This window comes from Ursus arctos, unplaced genomic scaffold (genome assembly GCF_023065955.2).
Source record: "Ursus arctos isolate Adak ecotype North America unplaced genomic scaffold, UrsArc2.0 scaffold_1, whole genome shotgun sequence".
NCBI lineage: Eukaryota > Metazoa > Chordata > Mammalia > Carnivora > Ursidae > Ursus > Ursus arctos.
Window position 1 is genome coordinate 80,699,509 of NW_026622763.1, and position 17,236 is coordinate 80,716,744.

A 17,236-nucleotide genomic window follows, 5' to 3' on the forward strand; every position below is an offset into this window, starting at 1 on the left:
TTCCCTCTGAGGACCCCAGGGGTCTCATCTGGAAAATACGGGGACATTAAACTCTTATGAGAAGCACAAAGATGGCAGGACGATGTATTCTAGCTCTTTTACTACCCTCCATGCCTCCAAGTCGTATCAAATCTGGTGATTTGCACAGAGTGGGCAAACAATGTCTTCTAGTCAGTGTTTTTTACATACTGAAACAAAACCATAGACCAAGGTCCAAAATGAAAAGGCCCACACAAATTAGAAACATTCTGCAAATAAAACCGAAACCTCCCCAAACAAGAACATGGTCCCTCCCTCATTCTTCCTGGAAAAAAAAAAAGAAAAAAGAATTTAAAATCATTGCTCTCTGATTTATTTAATTATGACAAATTCTTTTTTTTTCCGGGAAATATTCTGTTCAAATAGTTCAGGTTTTGAGTGAAGCAGACTTGTGTAATCAGCCCTCAGGGATTTCTTTCCATCTAAAGATACTAGTACCACCCTAATGAGTCAGATTTCATAAAATGTAACATCTGTGAGAAAAGGTTATAAACACGCAGTGGTGCCCAAAACAGCTGTAGAACTGCGGGAGAAGTAGAATCTCCGCTTCCTAACTAGGTCTGCGTAGTTACGTTCGCATAACTAGAAGGTAAGGAGAGAGAGAGCATTTATATCTTCCCCTCTTCTTTCCTTGACTAAGAAAGAAAGAAAAATATTAAATGAAGGAAGGAAGAGAGGAAGGGGGTGGGCAAGGAAAGAATATCATCAGATCCTGGTTCAGTGGTAAAACATAGGACTATATTTTAAGAGCTTTCTTTTATTCCTAATTCATTTTACAATAGGCATCTTTCCCATTTGCTCGCTGTCTGTAGTGGTAGAAATGAGAGGGAAGAACCACTTCTAAGGCCTCTTCACTGTATTATTTTGTAAATTGGTTCTGGACACAGTAACTATACAATAAAATAATCTGCATTTATTTAATATCTTTCTTTCATCTTTGATACGATTCACCTTGTCCCAGAGATGGAGGTCTGGTACTTGAGGAAAAGGAAAGGGATCTTGTGAAAGTCATTAAGCACAGTGGCGCGGGAGAGAGGAAGGACGGATGCCTCTACCCGCGCTGTTCCTATCATCTCTGCTTCGGAGAACTCAACAGCCAAGTGCTTCACCAGGTACTTAAATCAGAAAATATCTTGGCACCTATACAAGTCCTATAATATATCTTCAGAGAAACATAATATAAGCATTTTGTTTCCTGGATAGGAACTTGGAAGGAATTCAGTAACAAACCACTTGTAAATAAAATTTTTTAAAAAGTTTACTTTTAGCAAAGGTTCCTGTCTGTATCTTTTCTGTTCATAGATTTCCTCTAACAAGGCAAATTTAGACAAACTGTTTTAAGCCTAAAGTCCAATTACAGAAAGTTATTAAACGCAGAAAAAGCAGGTGCCTGGGTGGCTCAGTCAGTTAAGCATTTGCCTTCAGCTCAGGTCGTGATCCCAGGGCCCTGGGATTGAGTCCTCATCGGGCTCCCTGCTCAGTGGGGACCCTGCTTCTCCCTCTGTCCCTCCGCCTGCTCGTGCTTTCTCCCTCCCTTTCTCTCCAGTAAATAAATAAAATCTTTAAAAATATAAAAATAAATAAACAAATAGAAGCAGCAAAAGCATGGCCATTCTAAGTTCATATTTAAAAACCACCATACAGGGGCGCCTGGGTGGCACAGCGGTTAAGCGTCTGCCTTCGGCTCAGGGCGTGATCCCGGCGTTATGGGATCAAGCCCCACATCAGGCTCCTCCGCTATGAGCCTGCTTCTTCCTCTCCCACTCCCCCTGCTTGTGTTCCCTCTTTCGCTGGCTGTCTCTGTCCTGTCGAATAAATAAATAAAATCTTTAAAAAAAAATTAAAAAAAAAAAATTAAAAAAAAATAAAACCACCATACAGGGGCGCCTGGGTGGCTCAGTCAGTTAAGCATCTGCCTTTGGCTCGGGTCATGATCTCAGGGTCCTGGGATCAGCCCTGCATCAGGGTCCCTGCTCAGCGGGGAGCCTGCTTCTCCCTCTGCCTCTGCCCCTCCCCCTGCTTGTGCGATCTCCTCTCTCTCTCTCTCAAATAAATAAATAAAATCTTAGAAAAATAAATAAAACCACCATACAGAGTCATACTAAGAGTAACCATAGAGATCTTGAGTTGAAGACACTTTCGTTTTGCTTGCATTCAAGATAATCAAGTTTCGAAGGTTCCGAAAAGAGATACTCAGAATGGCCTTCCTATTACTTCTTAAAAAATCTAATTTTACCATACTGACCTGGAAAATAGGACTTCAAGGCAGTGTCCAGAATGTTCGTTAGAAATTACCTGTCTTCTCTCACTTCAGAATTCACTTGTTAAGCAACACCTGCATTGAACTTTGTGCCAGTTACTGTAGAAAACAAATCGTCTCCTGACAGGTTTTCCTAGTTGGTAATGTGCTTAGGCAGCAATTACAGGCCCTGGATTTTTTTCCTAAAATGGATTTGGTAAGCCTACATCAAAGAGATACAGAAGATGGGCTAATGGCGTGTTCAGTGCCTTTTTATCACCCAGGAGAAGGGAGCTGATGTGGCCTGCCTGGGCGGGGTCCCAGCCCCCCACCTCCACTTGCATTTCCACGATGTGCACCATTCCCCAAAGGCAGTGTGACTCATGTCCTGTGGCAATCTGTTCTGAAGTTTAGACGTGTGAAGTTTCTGCACCAAAGTAAGACTTCTCCTTGACCACGAGCTCTCTGTGAGTCCACAAAGAAATGTGACTGCTTTAAAAAAGGGGAAAATGGTGAATTTGTCCTTGAGCTGTTCTAATAGAATTAAGGGAGTGTTTGTCCAACTCTGCTTGAACTGGTCAGGTTGCAGCTGGGGGTATTGTATTCTTTTCTGAGAATTACAGTTTCAGATGAACAATGATAAACTGGAGCGCGTCCAGAAAAGAGACAACAGGACAGAGAGAAAGCTTAAAATTACATCATGTGAGGAACGCTGAATGAATTGGTGGAAGTTATTTATTCTAGAAGAGAAAGGACAGGATAACTTAAAAAAAAAATTTTTTTTTTTTTTTTGGTAATCTCTGTATCCAACATGGGGCTCAAACTCACAAGCCTGAGATCAAGAGTTGCATGCTCTTCCGGCTGAGCCAGCCAGGTGCCTCAGAGTGGGATAACTTTTTTCAAATGGTTCGAGGTCTGGTATGCAGATGAGGGAATTTTTATCTGGCCAGAGAGCAAAACTAAGGACGCGAGAGAAGGACACATTTTAGCTCAACATAAGGCAAAACTTTCTAAAGATGATAGTTGTTAAAAATAGGCATTTATTTATTTAAAAAATATTTATCAAAAAACATTTAAGAAAATATTTATTGAGCATCTACTATATGTCCTAAGCCCTGAACAAATAGTAGTGAATAGCAGTGACCGACCCACGGAGCTTTCCTTCTGGTGCAAAGCCGTGTCAGGTGATGGGACATTTCTCATACGTGGAGGTGTTTAATGAGGCAACCACGAATTGAGGGTTTTGTAGGAGGAAACCAGGAATTAAGTGTGACTGGGCTTGATGATGTCTAAAGCGCTGCCAACCCGGAAACTCTGAGGTACCTGACACAGCTTGCTGGCTCTCCTGGCCATTGGTCAGGATGTCGTTCTGATTCTGTGGCTTGGCCATAATCTCCTACCAATCCATGCATATATGCAGTGCCTCCTTCACTAAGGGGTTTGGGAGGGATGCGGTGCCATGAAGGGTAAACGTGCCATGTAATGTGCTGTGAAGGGAAACAATTTTCTCATGTCTCATTTTCACCCCCGAAGATGTAGCTGCCATTTCTATTTGTTTTCATCTTTTTCAACTTGCCCTTATTAGTTGGGGAAGGGGAGTTCTCCTTTTACAAACCAATTTCTGTTCTTTAATCTCTTTCAAAGAGGGTGAAGTTAGTATGGCCAAAGATTATGCAATTATTGGGGCACCTGGGTGGCTTAATCGGTTAAGTGCCAGACTTTTGATGTCGCCTCAGGTCATGCATGGTCTCAGGGCCGTGGGATCGAGCCCTGCATCGGGCTCTGTGCTCAGGGGGAGTCTGCTTGAGATTCCCTCTCTCCCTCTCCTTCTGCCCCTCCCCCTGCTCACACGCGAGTGCTCACTCTCTCTCAAATAAATAAATAAATCTTTAAAGATCTTAGAATTACAGTCTGCTAAAGTGAAATGAGATGGCAGAGACAATTTAGTCTAGTCCCTTCATTTTATACATGAGAAAAACAGAGTTAGTAGAACACATAAATACCTGAATATGGAGTGGTGGGGATAGAAAAAAAAAATCCTAAGACAGAAGCACTAATAATTACTAGGATTTTAGGCAAAACATCTACTTTGGGCCAAAAAAGTTTTATAAAGAATCATGCGGGGCGCCTGGGTGGCACAGCGGTTAAGCGTCTGCCTTCAGCTCAGGGCGTGATCCCAGCGTTCTGGGATCGAGCCCCACATCAGGCTCCCCCGCTGGGAGCCTGCTTCTTCCTCTCCCACTCCCCCTGCTTGTGTTCCCTCTCTCACTGGCTGTCTCTCTCTGTGTCAAATAAACAAAATCTTAAAAAAAAAAAAAAAAGAATCATGCAGAACTTCTAGAAATTACAAAGTTGATATTGAAATTTATTTTACCGCATGCATAAAATAGTAGCTTAGCCCAGTCAAAGGGAGACTGTAAACTAGAAGATGTATCTGAGGAGGGCACCTAAGACATAGCGCAGCGAAACAGTGAGATGGAAAATAGGAAAGAAAGTCTAAAACATAAAGGATGGAAGGTAAAGCAGTCTATCATATTATCAAATCAAAGTACAGAAGGGAATAAAGCCTTGTGCTAACCAGGAGGTTAAAAGTAGGTCTGCAGTCAAAGTCTAGTTGATATGTGGGTGTTTTGAGCATCTAAAAATAGGATTATAAAGTAACGGCCATAATATTCCTTTTTTTTTTTTTAAGATTTTGTTTATTTACTTGCCAGAGAGAAGGAGAGAGAGGGCACAAGCAGAGGGAATGGCAGGCAGAGGTAGAAGCAGGCTCCCCGCTGAGTAAGGAGCCTGATGCAGGACTCGATCCCAGGACCCTGGGATCATGACTTGAGCTGAAGGCAGACACTTAACTGACTGAGCCACCCAGGCATCCCATAATATTCCTGATCAGGACAGAGGTTGACTGATTTGGGGATCATTCAATCTGGTGACTCGGGAGAGGACAGGGATACCTTTGTTCTGCCCTGATAGCATCCACAGGCCCTTCTATCTTCAATTTAGGAAGAAGAGTCATGTTTGAAAACAGCATCCCTTTGGCCTTCACCCAATATGGAACAACGCCCTAAGAGAATAAATATGGAAGATACAAACTCATTCTAGAAGGGAATCAGGACCATGATTCTAAGACCTTTTGTAAAATTATGAAATGCTTGGAAATTTCTCATACCAATCATGTTTCTGGTATCTACTATTCTCCTCTGGTGATTAACAGTAAAAGATTTAAGGTAAGGGGCGCCTGGGTGGCACAGCGGTTAAGCGTCTGCCTTCGGCTCAGGGCGTGATCCCGGCATTATGGGATCGAGCCCCACATCAGGCTCCTCTGCTGGGAGCCTGCTTCTTCCTCTCCCACTCCCCCTGCTTGTGTTCCCTGTCTCGCTGGCTGTCTCTATCTCTGTCGAATAAATAAATAAAAATCTTAAAAAAAAAACAGTAAAAGATTTAAGGTAAAAATAAATGTTTGTGGAGCAAAGAATATGGCAGTTGGATAGACGTGCAACAAGAGAGGTGGGTAGAGTCGGCCACTGAGGAAGAGGGAGGTGTCTGAGGTCCTGGGGCCCCTCGTGGATAAGGAGAGAAAACAGGAGCTGCTTCGAGCCTGGCTCTGAGGCTGAGCTGCAGAAACAGACGAGTGGGCCTCTTGAGCAATGCAGTCAGTGGAATCCACACGACGCCCTGCGCCTTACTGTGTATGTATTCAGATGAAATGACAGCGTTGGTAGACCGTTCCTAATAGCTCGGAAGCTGGGTGGAATTATGATTCCAGCAATATGGGACTCTGGATATCCGGGTATTCTTTAAACACTTCTCACTACAAAACCTCGAAAAACACTGGATTAAACATAACAAAATCATCTTTCTAAATGTATGGCTGAGCTGGCGAGAAAGTAAAGGAAATTCGTAGGGGCCTGAACTCAAATGGGGGGATCAGGAATGCAGAGAAACATCAAAGCCATGGCTTATGCAACCTTTCCTTTGTTGTTACCACCATGCAAAGCTAAGAAGGTATAATGTAAGACCTGGAAATTTCCTTAAATGCCTGGAACCAGTAAGTCTCCCAGGTTTTGCTGAGGAGCCAGGGGGCACGGATGCATGTTGGGGGCACACTTTCTTTTCTTTTTCTTTTTTTTTTTTTAATTTTTTTTTCAGCTTTTTATTTGTTTGAGAGACAGAGAGTGAGTGAGCGAGAGAGAGAGCACAAGCCGGAGGAAGGGCAAGAGAAGGAGAACCAGGCTTCCCACAGTCGCTTAACTTACTGAGCCACCCAGGTGCCCCAAGGGGGCACACTTTCAAGTCTGCCTTAGGCTTCATTTTCTGCTTGCAGAACCTTCAAGGTCATCCAAGGTGAAAGCTTAGGGCCTTTTCATGGCTTTCTTGGCAATGCACCGGACCCTGGGCATGAGCACAGCCCTATACTTGCATGTGGCCTTCTTCATTCTCAGGTATAGGGCAGAGCTTTTCAAAGCCCCTCTGTCTTATTCCTCAGTCTTTTAAAGCTTTTGGTGAGGGGCGCCCGGGAGGCTCAGTCAGTTAAGCGTCCAACTCTTGGTTTTGGCTCAGGTTGTAATCTCAGGGTTGTTTTTGTTTTGGGGTTTTTTTTGTGTGATATTTTATTTATTTATTTGACACAGAGAGAGACAGCTAGAGAGGGAACACAAACAGGGGGACTGGGAGAGGGAGAAGCTTCCTGCTGAGCAGGGAGCCCTTTGATGCGGGGCTGGATCCCAGGACCCCAGGATCATGACCTGAGCCAAGGCAGACGCTGGACAATTGAGCCACCCCGGCGCCCCATGATCTCAGGGTCTTGCTCCTGAGCCCTGCATTGGGCTCCCTGCTTAGCGGGGAGTCAGCGTCCTCCTTCTCCCTCTCCCTCTGCCCCTCCCCACCTCACACATGTGCGTGCACGTGCGCGTGCTCTCTCAAATAGATGAATAAATAAATCTTTAAAAAAATTTTTTTTAAATAAAGCTTTTGGTTAATGCTTTCCCTCAACTGGTATCCATCTCCTCAGGCAGCTGCAAAGCTAAGTAACTTCCTGTTATTATTTTCGATAAATGCTTATGGGGAAAAAGCTTTTCACCGTTGGTGAGCTGCCTTAGGTCAAATATAGATAATCCTACAAGCGAGGCTTTCCAGGGAGCCACCAGCCAGGTCACATAATAGTTCCCTGGGAGTGAAGCTTTTAAGGAGTCCCAAAACTACTCTCTCTTCCTTTCGCTTGCTATGAGGCGGCCGGGCTTCACTGAGGGGGTGGACTGTTAGTTTTCCAGAAGATTGCCAGGCAGGGTAAGACTAGAGCAAGTCACAAATGCCACGCAGCTCACTTCTTGTACTGAGATTAAGCCGTTTTAAATTTTGTTTGTTTTCGATGAACACTCCCGGATTGTCGCAAGCCTTTGGATTAGGATTAGAGTTCTGGAAAAGTGGATTCAGACCATTTTGCGTTTCTTGTTGCTTTGTGGAGGAGAGCATTTTCTGAGGTCCTGACTTTGCTTGTTTTGCTCATGTCACCCAGATGGGGAGTTTGAACAGGCATATTTTGTGCATATGGGAACCACGTGGCTCAAATAGCATGGTGTTCTTTAAAAAATTAGGCTGAGGGGTGCCTAGGTTAAGTGTCCAACTCTTGGTTTCAGCTCCGGTCTGATCTCAGGGTCATGAGATCAAGCCAGGCTGATCAAGTCAGGCTCTGCGCTCAATTGGAGTCTGTTTGAGATTCTCTCCCTCCCCCTCTAGCCCCCTGCTCACCCTCTCTCTCTTTGAAATAAATAAATAAATCTTCAAAAAAAAAAAAGCCCCACAAATAAAAAATAAGGCATATTAAGTCTAAGAATAGTAATTTAGCCTGCTTACTAGTTAAACTCCTATGGAAACACGTATATTTTCCCACCATCTTCTCCTCCCTAAATTTAATTTAGTTGTAGAGACTATAAAAGTGAATGAATGAATACATGAATCAATCAAACAGTCAAATTTGTTTCTCATCAAAGGGTCCAGTACAGGGACTTAAACACAATGAATATTCAAGGAATGGTATTGAATTAAAACAAATTGGCTCAAAATAGGCAAAATTGACCAATTCTCTATTATACTTTATCCTCACAAAACACTAAATCTTTAGCTTTATATTTATCTCATATAAAGTTGTAAATTTTATGTTGATGATTTCCCACTTCTTTAATGTTTATGGGATATGTCTTAGGTTAGGTGGGAAAAAAGTACTGTAATATAGTTTTAGCGGTAAATTCTTTCCATAAAAGAAGGGAAAAAAGGAGAGAGGAGGGATGGAGGAAAGGAGGGGGGAAAGAGGAAGATACTCCTGTCCCTTGTCAAGGTGGTGGCCACGGACAAATTTTGAAAGTATTTGACTAATACCTAGCAGAGATAATTATTTTCCATCAGAAAACTTATAACTAGCTCAATTGAAGGACATTAGTTAAAGAAGGCTGTCTGGAAATAATCTGAAAAGATCTTCGTGTCTCATGTCTTCCTTAATTTGTTATAATGAATGAGTCATAATATTTTAAGAGGATTAGAGCTGCTTATAATGAGTGCTACATTTAAAGGACTAAAGAAGCTTTAGTAACAATATAATATAATATGATTATGGTACAATATAATATGATGGGACAAGATAATATGATTCTTTCATTTCCTGTTTTCACTAGCAAATTACAAAAAAAAACACAAAGCAGCTTTTGTTTCGTTCTTTGCTACAGAAGAAAATGTGAAGGTTAAGTAGTATCTGGCTACGTATACACACTCAAACACACACAAATACCGAGTTAACTCGATTTTATACATGTGTAATAAAATTGGTGTCATAAGTCATTTTATCTCTTTACTTCTCTATGACTCTCCTTTATTAATAATGAATATAAAAGCGGGCCTTCAATGACTATGCTAGCAAAGATAGTCCACATCTTCGAAAATTGTTTCATCTGCATTAATACTTAAAATCATCGAATTAAAAGCAAATCATATTTTCCTCAGTTCCTGTGACATTAAGTCACAAGACTCAAATTTGAAAAAACACCGAAAAACAGGAAGGTTCTTCAAGACATCAGACCTGTTCTGTTTAGCCTTTGTCAAGGAAAAACAAATTGTAGTTCCAGATTAAAAGAGAAAAGATGGGGGGCCTGACGGGCTCTGGGTGGAACATGCAACTCTTGCTCTGGGGTCATGAGTGCAAGACCCACATCATGCTTGCTTGCTTGCTTTTTTAAAGCTTTTGTTTTTTTATTTATTTTTATTTTTATTTTTTTTAAAGATTTTATTTATTTATTTGACAGAGGTAGAGACAGCCAGCGAGAGAGGGAACACAAGCAGGGGGAGTGGGAGAGGAAGAAGCAGGCTCACAGCGGAGGAGCCTGATGTGGGGCTCGATCCCATAACTCCGGGATCATGCCCTGAGCCGAAGGCAGACGCTTAACCGCTGTGCCACCCAGGCGCCCCATGTTTTTTTATTTGAGAGAGAGAGAGCACAAGGGAGAACATGAGCTGGGGGAGGGGCAGAGGGAGAAGCAGTCTCCCCGCTGAGCCCACTTGGGGCTCAATCTCAGGACCCGGAGATCATGACCTGAGCCAAAGTCAGACGCTGAACCCACTGAGCCACCCAGGTAGGTGCCCCTAGAGGTTTCTTTAAAAAAAAAAGGAAAAAAATGTAATCTGTGACAATTGACTAGATATCGATTTTTTGCATTTATCTTTTTTTTTTTTAACTGAGGTATAGTTACTACATAGTCTAGATCCCGAACTTGTTGCCCTAGCTCGTGGGAGAATCATCAGGAGGTAGTGTCCAATTAGCAGCCCTTCAGGGCCTGCTGCTCCTACGTAGAGCTCCCTTCCCGGGGCCATGCCCTTCTAGAGCGGCTCACCTCCAGTGAGGGTTAGCATGGAAATAGAAAGCCTGGGCCATGGTGGCCCAGTGGGGGACAATTCTGATAGATCCATTTTAGCTTCATAGGTCCACCTCTGGCTATCTTTGCTAGTCCTACCTTGCAGCTCAATTTCTCCCCCTGCTCAATTGTCTTTCTGCACACAGGTATTGATCCTAAGTTCACGACCTAATATCCGATCATTAAACTCTGTCTCTGAGTTTTCTTCTAGAAGAACTCAACCTGTGACACAAGATGGATATCAGACAATCTCTAAATGAGGAACTTTTTTTTTTTAAGTTCTGTTTTCTTTTAAAATGCCAACGTCATCAAAGACAAAGAAAGGCTATGGAAATGTTCCAGATTAAAACAGACCAAAGACACGTGGCAACTAAATGTAATATATGATGCTGGACTCCATCCTATACTAGAGAAAAATAAAAGGCCAAAAAGAACATTATTGAAGCAATCGACGGAACTGGAACGTGGATTAGAGATTGGCTAAAAGTATTGCAGCAACTTAAAATTTCCTGTGATTATCAAGTATGCGGCGATTATGTAGAAGGATGTCCTTGCTCTTAGGAAACAGACACTAAAATACACAGGGAGAAGGGGGCATGAAGCATGTAACTTCCTCTCAAATGATTCAGAAAAACTGCATACACAGATACACAGACAGAACAGAAACACAAACGGAGCAAAAATTTAACCATCGGTGAACAGAGGTAAAAAGGGATTTGGGAGGATTCTTTGAATTTTTCTTGTGACTCTTTTGCAAGCTTGAGATTATTGTCAAATAATAAATTGAAAATATAGACATAATTACTGGTCAACCAGATATGGCAAAATGTTAATAATCAATCGAGATTATAAGTACTTAATTGTTCTCTGCACTATTCTTTCAACTTTCCTGAGTGTTTGGAATTTTTCATAATAAAAAGTTGGAAAAAAATACAGGCCAGGACATTTGCTATGTCTCAACTCTTTAAGGCTTGCAAGAGTATACTGTTTGGAACCCTGTGCCCTGATTTCAGGTAGGGGCCACAGATTTCATGGTTACTTTATCTGTGATGAACAGAGCACATCTTAGCATACAGGTTAGGCTCTGAAAGCTCTCCCCTCTCTACAGGAGAGCTCTTTAAATCATTAATTATTTACCTCCTCTCTCTAAGAAACCCCATTAGATGTACAGTGTAAGCTCGGAGTCCCCAAGCTTTGTCTTTTTTTAGTCTCTGCTATATCCTTAGTTGCTAGAACAATTCCCAGAACATGGAATATGGTCCATAAATACCTGGTGAAAGAACAAGTGAAGAAGATCTTAAATAAATACAGACTTGGGTATAAGTCAAAAAAAATTTTACCTACGAAACATCAACTTCCGTCATTATGGTCAAAATTACATTTGGCTTTACTTTTTTTTGCTTACTTTCTCTTTCTTATTGCAAGGTGGGAGCATCAGAATTCTGGAATCATCTCAACAACCAAGTCGTTTATCTGGATAAACCTGAGCCAGGAAATAGTTTGAGGGAGGGCTGCTGGGCTCCTGGAGGGAGCAGCAGAGCCTTGAGGAAGCAAGCCCGTTAGGGCATGAAGTGTAGAGTGCCCTTGAGGAAGGAGGTGCAGCCGCTGTTGCTGGGGACCTACGAGGGGAGGACTCACCACCCAGGATAGAGCTGACTCGGATCGCAGAGAACCGATGTTCCACCACATGTGGCGGAATGAAGGCAGCCAGCTAAAGCGAGCCAAGCGTCAGAGAAGGTAGCTATTTATTAGCCAAGGATCTCACTCCGTTAAGACCAGAAACAAACAAAGCTGCAGGAGCCGAATCAGCCAGAAATCATGACTGGAGCAAGAACCAAGAGGAACCTAAACAGATGTGGAAATAGAGAGCAGTAGCCTGGCCATCAGTTTTGTCTAATTTGGATGTTTGCCCACATGGAGCTGGGTGGAAGTGTTAACCACGGAACAACAGCCTTCCCACGATCACGTCCTCCTGGCAAACCACTGGTGCTTGCTGATGGTGCTGGTGGCCACGGGGGCTCGGTCCCAGCTGGCAAGGGTCACCCTGGGACACGTGCTGGCTGTTGTCAGCCGGAGCACCCTTTAGATTCTACTTGACTATACTGTGCAGACTGTTTCTACTCCAAGCTCAGAGTTAGAGCCCTTTGAGCAAAGTATAACCAAGAGCCTTCAGTTTTTCATCTTTTCTCCCTCTGTCCAGTCCCCACCTTCTAATTTTCAAATCTAGAAAGCTGCTTGCTTCCTAGGCAACTTTTATTTAAAACAATTTGTTTAAGGGTGTCTGGGTGGTTCAGTCAGTTAAGCGTCTGCCTTCAGCTCAGGTCATGATCCCAAGGTCCTGGGATTGAGCTCTGCATCAGGTTCCCTGCTCAGTGTGGAGTGTGGAGTCTGCTTCTCCCTCTCCTGTTGCCCCTCCCCCTTCAAATATAGAAATAAAATCATTAAAAAATAAAATAAAATAATTTGTTTAAATTTGTAATTAGTTAACTAAGGATATACTGTATGGTGACTAATATAACATAATAAAAAGTTACTATAAAAAACCCAATAATTTGTAATTAGTTATTTTACACTGAATAATAAAAAAATATCCGCTTAACTAACAGACCCAGCAAATATCTGGTGTTTTCCAGGTGACATCTTATCATGCTGCTTACAAACACACACACAAATACTCCTCGACCTCTTGACACGTTGACGTGGAACATTAGAATTAAAATCACTACAGCGGTCCTAACACAGAAGTATATTGTAAGACATGATTTGTGATGTGTAGGTGTCCTGAAAAATACAATTTATGGTTGTTGTGGTTTTTTCAAGATTTAAAAAAAATTTTTTTAAGTAATCTCTACACCCAACATGGGGCTTGAACTCACAACCCCAAGATCAAGAGTTGCATGTTGTTCCGACCAAGGCAGCCAGGCCCTCCCTACAGCTGGGGTTTATTTCAGATATTTTACCCATTTACAGTGACAGTACTACATAATATTTCTTCCATTTTTTTTCTTCCATCTATTTCATTAGAAAATACTCAGCTTATTGGCCTATAAGAGGACTTTACTAAAGATGTCACCAGCGTGGCCAAAAGCTGAGTTGTCATGGGAGGAGTTATCACTCCAAAAGGGGACTAAGTTAGTACACCTGCAAAGCAGAGGCAGTGAAACAACAAAAAGGTCTAACTTTATGGGTCAATGTATAGTTTTGCAGGAAGGATATTCTGGAAAAAAAACTATTTTACTTCCATTACGAAATTTATGAGTTTGGTTTAGTGTATATATATATATATGTATTTTTTTTACATATGAATTACATATGAAGAGGGATATAATTTTTTCAGTATTTAGGGCCTGTCAGGAAAAATTGTGAAGGATACTGAAATGGGAAGACAGGTTCTGAGTATCCTATCTGGTGTGTGTTTTTGGGTTCTCTGCCTGTTACTATCTGAATATTTCACAATTGTGCACATTGTCGATAACTTACAATAATGCAAATGATCCTTTTCCACAGAAATATGAATGAATTCCAGTGGAATGCAAGTGATTGTTGCCCTGTGAATTACTAAGCAGTTTTGCCAATTTTGCAACGGTTTATAAACTCATTTCAACGTTCCTGATGGCTTATACATGCGTGATACTTTGAATTCTCTTTTTAACCCATGGTAACATCTTACTGAGTCTATCATTCACTAATGAGTTAAAAAAAAAAGAACTTTGAGACATGTTAATTTTATATTTGTATGCGAGTCATGATTTAACTGTTTAAAAAATTATCTTTTAATAGAGCTTTAGTCCAAAAGTGTTGGTCTGACCTTGAGAGGACAATGAAGAGGGAGAGGAGGATGGGGGTGTGGTAAGGTTTTTAAAAAATGTATATGAAATTTCTTTCTGGTCCACTCAATTTCCAAAACCTAAATTTACCTCCCACTCCTAGAATAATGATGGAACTGAACATCAAGATGGGGAAGCAGTCCCTCAGAGGAAAGGAGGGCTAAGTGGACTTCCAGACAAGCAGGGAAGGGCTTCAGGAGAGAAAATTCTGATAGCACTCCAAGTTTGGTATTACAGATGCAAATTCTTTCTTGAGGGATCCCAGACTCTCTTCCCCGCACCCTTACCTGTCCTCTTTAAGGACCGTGTGTTAGAAGCCAGGTCCCTAGTAGGACTGTTGGAATCGAGAGACCAATAAATAAGATGAATAGAATTGCTTTGCACAGCCAGAACACTAACCCAGTACTCAGATATGTACAGCTCTCCGTTTATCTCTCCCTCTTTCTTTCTTTCTTTCTTTCTTTCTTTCTTTCTTTCTTTCTTTCTTTCTTTCTTTTCTTTCTTTCTCTCTCTCTTTCTTTCTTTCTCTCTTTCTCCCTTTTTTCTTTCTTTCTTCCTTTCTTTCTTTCTTTCTTTCTTTCTTTCTTTCTTTCTTTCTTTCTTTCCTTCCTTCCTTCCTTCCTTCCTTCCTTCCTTCCTTCCTTCCTTCTTTCTTTCTTTCTTTCTTTCTTTCTTTCTTTCTTTCTTTCTTTCTTTCTTTCTTTCTTTCTTTCTCTTTCCTGCAGTCAGACTGAGGCTACTTTAATTGCTGCTGCAGCTACCCAGAGGAAGGGAGCCAAGCCCATGCTCTAGCCACCCCCAAACTACAGATAATTGGTTAGATGTGGCATTTTGCCTGATCGACGCTGCAGTTCCAGAACACAGACTGCCTTCCTTGGCCCGAGGATACGTATCTGGCTCACCAATGTGAGATGAAGAGAAGCCATGGCAGCCCCCAACGACACTCCAGTTATGTCTCATCTGTCACTGCCCTTGCTCCCCACTCCCCCTTGAGATATCTAAATAATATTTAGGGTAGGGTGTTTACATACAGTTGAATTTTATTTTGTTTTTATTATTTTTTTAAAGGTTGTATTTATTTACTTTTGCGTGTGAGAGAGAGAAAGAGTGAGAGAGCAAGAACAAGCGGGGGGTGGGGGGGGAGCAGAGGGAGAGGGAGAAGCAGACTCCCCGTTGAGCGGGGAGCCCGATGCGGGACTCGATCCCAGGCCTCTGAGATCACGACCTGAGCCGAAGGCAGACACTTAACCGACTGAGCCACTCAGGCACCGCCCCAAGTTGAATTTTAGTTCTCCATTTCCTTTCCAGTCTTCCATGTCTGTCTTCTCTGTCACCCTCGTCTCTCTCTCCCACCAGTCCATCCTCTCCAAGTGCCTGGGTGAGATCCACAGCAGTCGTGAGCATTTCTGGGCGGTATTTTCGGAGTGAAGCCCTGGGGCCCTGGAGTCAGGCAGACCCTGGTTTCAAATTCCAGTTCTACTTACTACCTACCTGTGTGGCCTTGCGAAGTTAGTCAAAAGCCCCAAGCCTCAATTTCTCCATCTGTAAAAGAGGGATAATAATAATAATACCTACTTGACTGGGTCGCTGTGGGGATGAAATGAGGCAGTCCAGTGACGCTCAGTGTCTGCCTACTATTATAATTGTTTTTTTCCTGCCTTCAGACGCCCTGTTTCCCATTCTCCCCCTATTTCCAGTGTACTTCTATGTCCCACCGTCTTATTTGTAGGTATTATTTCACATTTTTTTTTCAATCCACCGTAGATACTGATAAGGTACAGGACATGCTACCCCAAAATACGGCACCTCGGTATATTGAGTAGTTTAAGCGAAGGAGCTTGAGAAATAGCAGGTTTCGGAAGGACTCTCTGACCTTTCCTGGTCTCCTTGAAGCAGCTCATATGAGTCTCACGTGAGAGGTGCCCTCCCTACACCCTGAGGAAAGCACCTCTGAGGAAGGAGGGACTCTGAGAAGAATCTGAACCAACAAGCCCTGCTTTGCTTCCCCCACTGTACTACTCTCTGCTCATTACCCTTTGTCCTGGCACATTTTCCATGAGTCCCCATTTTTGCTCAAACGTAGTATAAAAACACTCAGGTTTGGGGCGCCTGGGTGGCACAGTCGTTGGGCGTCTGCCTTCGGCTCAGGGCATGATCCCGGCGTTGTGGGATCGAGCCCCACATCAGGGTCCTCCGCTGGGAGCCTGCTTCTTCCTCTACCACTCCCCCTGCTTGTGTTCCCTCTCTGGCTGACTGTCTCTATCTCTGTCGAGTAAATAAATAAAATCTTTAAAAAAAAAACAAAACTCAGGTTTAACTGTTTCCTTGGGTCATTTCCTTATGAAGGCTCCCGTGTCATGTAAAATTTACATTAAAAAATCTGTATGCTTTTCTCTTGATACTCCGTCCTTTGTTAGAGGGGCCCCAGATGAGAATTTAGAAAAGGAGGAGGAAAAGATAGTTTTTTTTTTCCCTCTCCTATAATGGCAAATCAAAGACAGTGTCCAGGGTATCACATCATTTTAATTACAATCAACTTCAGTTTCTCTATCTGTGATCTGGGGAGAAAGCCCATGAGTAAACCATTGTTGGATTGTTGTAAGAATTATACCAGATACCACCCAGATAGCACTCTTACAAACATGGTGACCATTCCTAAAACCGCCAGACTTTCTGTAAGCAGTGTGGCAAACACCAACCCCACAAAGTGACACATTACAAGAAGGGCAAGGATTCTCTGTATGCCCAGGGAAAGCGGCGTTATGACAGGAAGCAGAGTGGCTATCGTGGGCGGACGGATTTTCTGGAAAAAGGCTAAAATTATGAAGAAGATTGTGCTGAGGCTTGAATGTGTTGATCCCAACTGCGGATCTAGGAGAATGCTGGCTATTAAGAGAAGCAAGCACTTTGGTAAGAAGAGAAAGGGCCAGGGGCGCCTGGGTAGCACAGCGGTTAAGCGTCTGCCTTCGGCTCAGGGCGTGATCCTGGCGTTCCGGGATCGAGCCCCACATCAGGCTTCTCTGCTATGAGCCTGCTTCTTCCTCTCCCACTCCCCCTGCTTGTGTTCCCTCTCTCGCTGGCTGTCTCTATCTCTGTTGAATAAATAAATAAAATCTTTAAAAAAAAAAAAAAAAAAAAAAAAAAAAAAAAAAAAAGAAGAGAAAGGGCCAAATGATCTAGTTCTAAGTGTCATATTTTATTTTATTACAAAGACAATATAATCTTGAGGTTAT

The 17,236-nt window shown here is 42.5% G+C and overlaps 1 protein-coding gene and 1 long non-coding RNA gene across 13 annotated transcripts in view; one reads left to right on the forward strand and one right to left on the reverse strand.

Moving 5' to 3' along the window:
- CMKLR2 (chemerin chemokine-like receptor 2) overlaps positions 1-17,236 on the reverse strand; it is a 44,636-nt gene that overhangs the window by 17,315 nt on the left and 10,085 nt on the right. For 4 of the 10 annotated variants that reach the window (XM_044381225.3, XM_044381223.3, XM_026492113.4 and 1 more), the window contains one exon: positions 15,495-15,545. The exons of 2 other annotated variants lie outside the window; for them this stretch is intronic. The gene's annotated coding sequence lies outside the window, so the exon portion shown is untranslated. Of the gene's footprint in view, positions 1-2,284; positions 3,035-11,814; positions 12,650-14,636; positions 15,378-15,494; positions 15,546-17,236 lie in introns of those variants that run through there. 4 more of the 10 variants (XR_008956357.1, XR_003314081.4, XM_048214475.2 and 1 more) reach the window with 4 other exon arrangements.
- On the forward strand, positions 531-12,635 carry LOC113250542 (uncharacterized). 3 transcript variants are annotated; one of them, XR_008956359.1, is made up of 5 exons: positions 531-628; positions 1,001-1,151; positions 5,282-5,505; positions 10,323-10,880; positions 11,602-12,635. It is a non-coding gene; the product is annotated as an uncharacterized LOC113250542 (long non-coding RNA). The 3 variants fall into 3 exon arrangements; XR_003314085.4 differs by lacking the exon at positions 5,282-5,505; XR_003314086.4 differs by lacking the exon at positions 5,282-5,505 and having other exon boundaries at positions 10,388-10,880.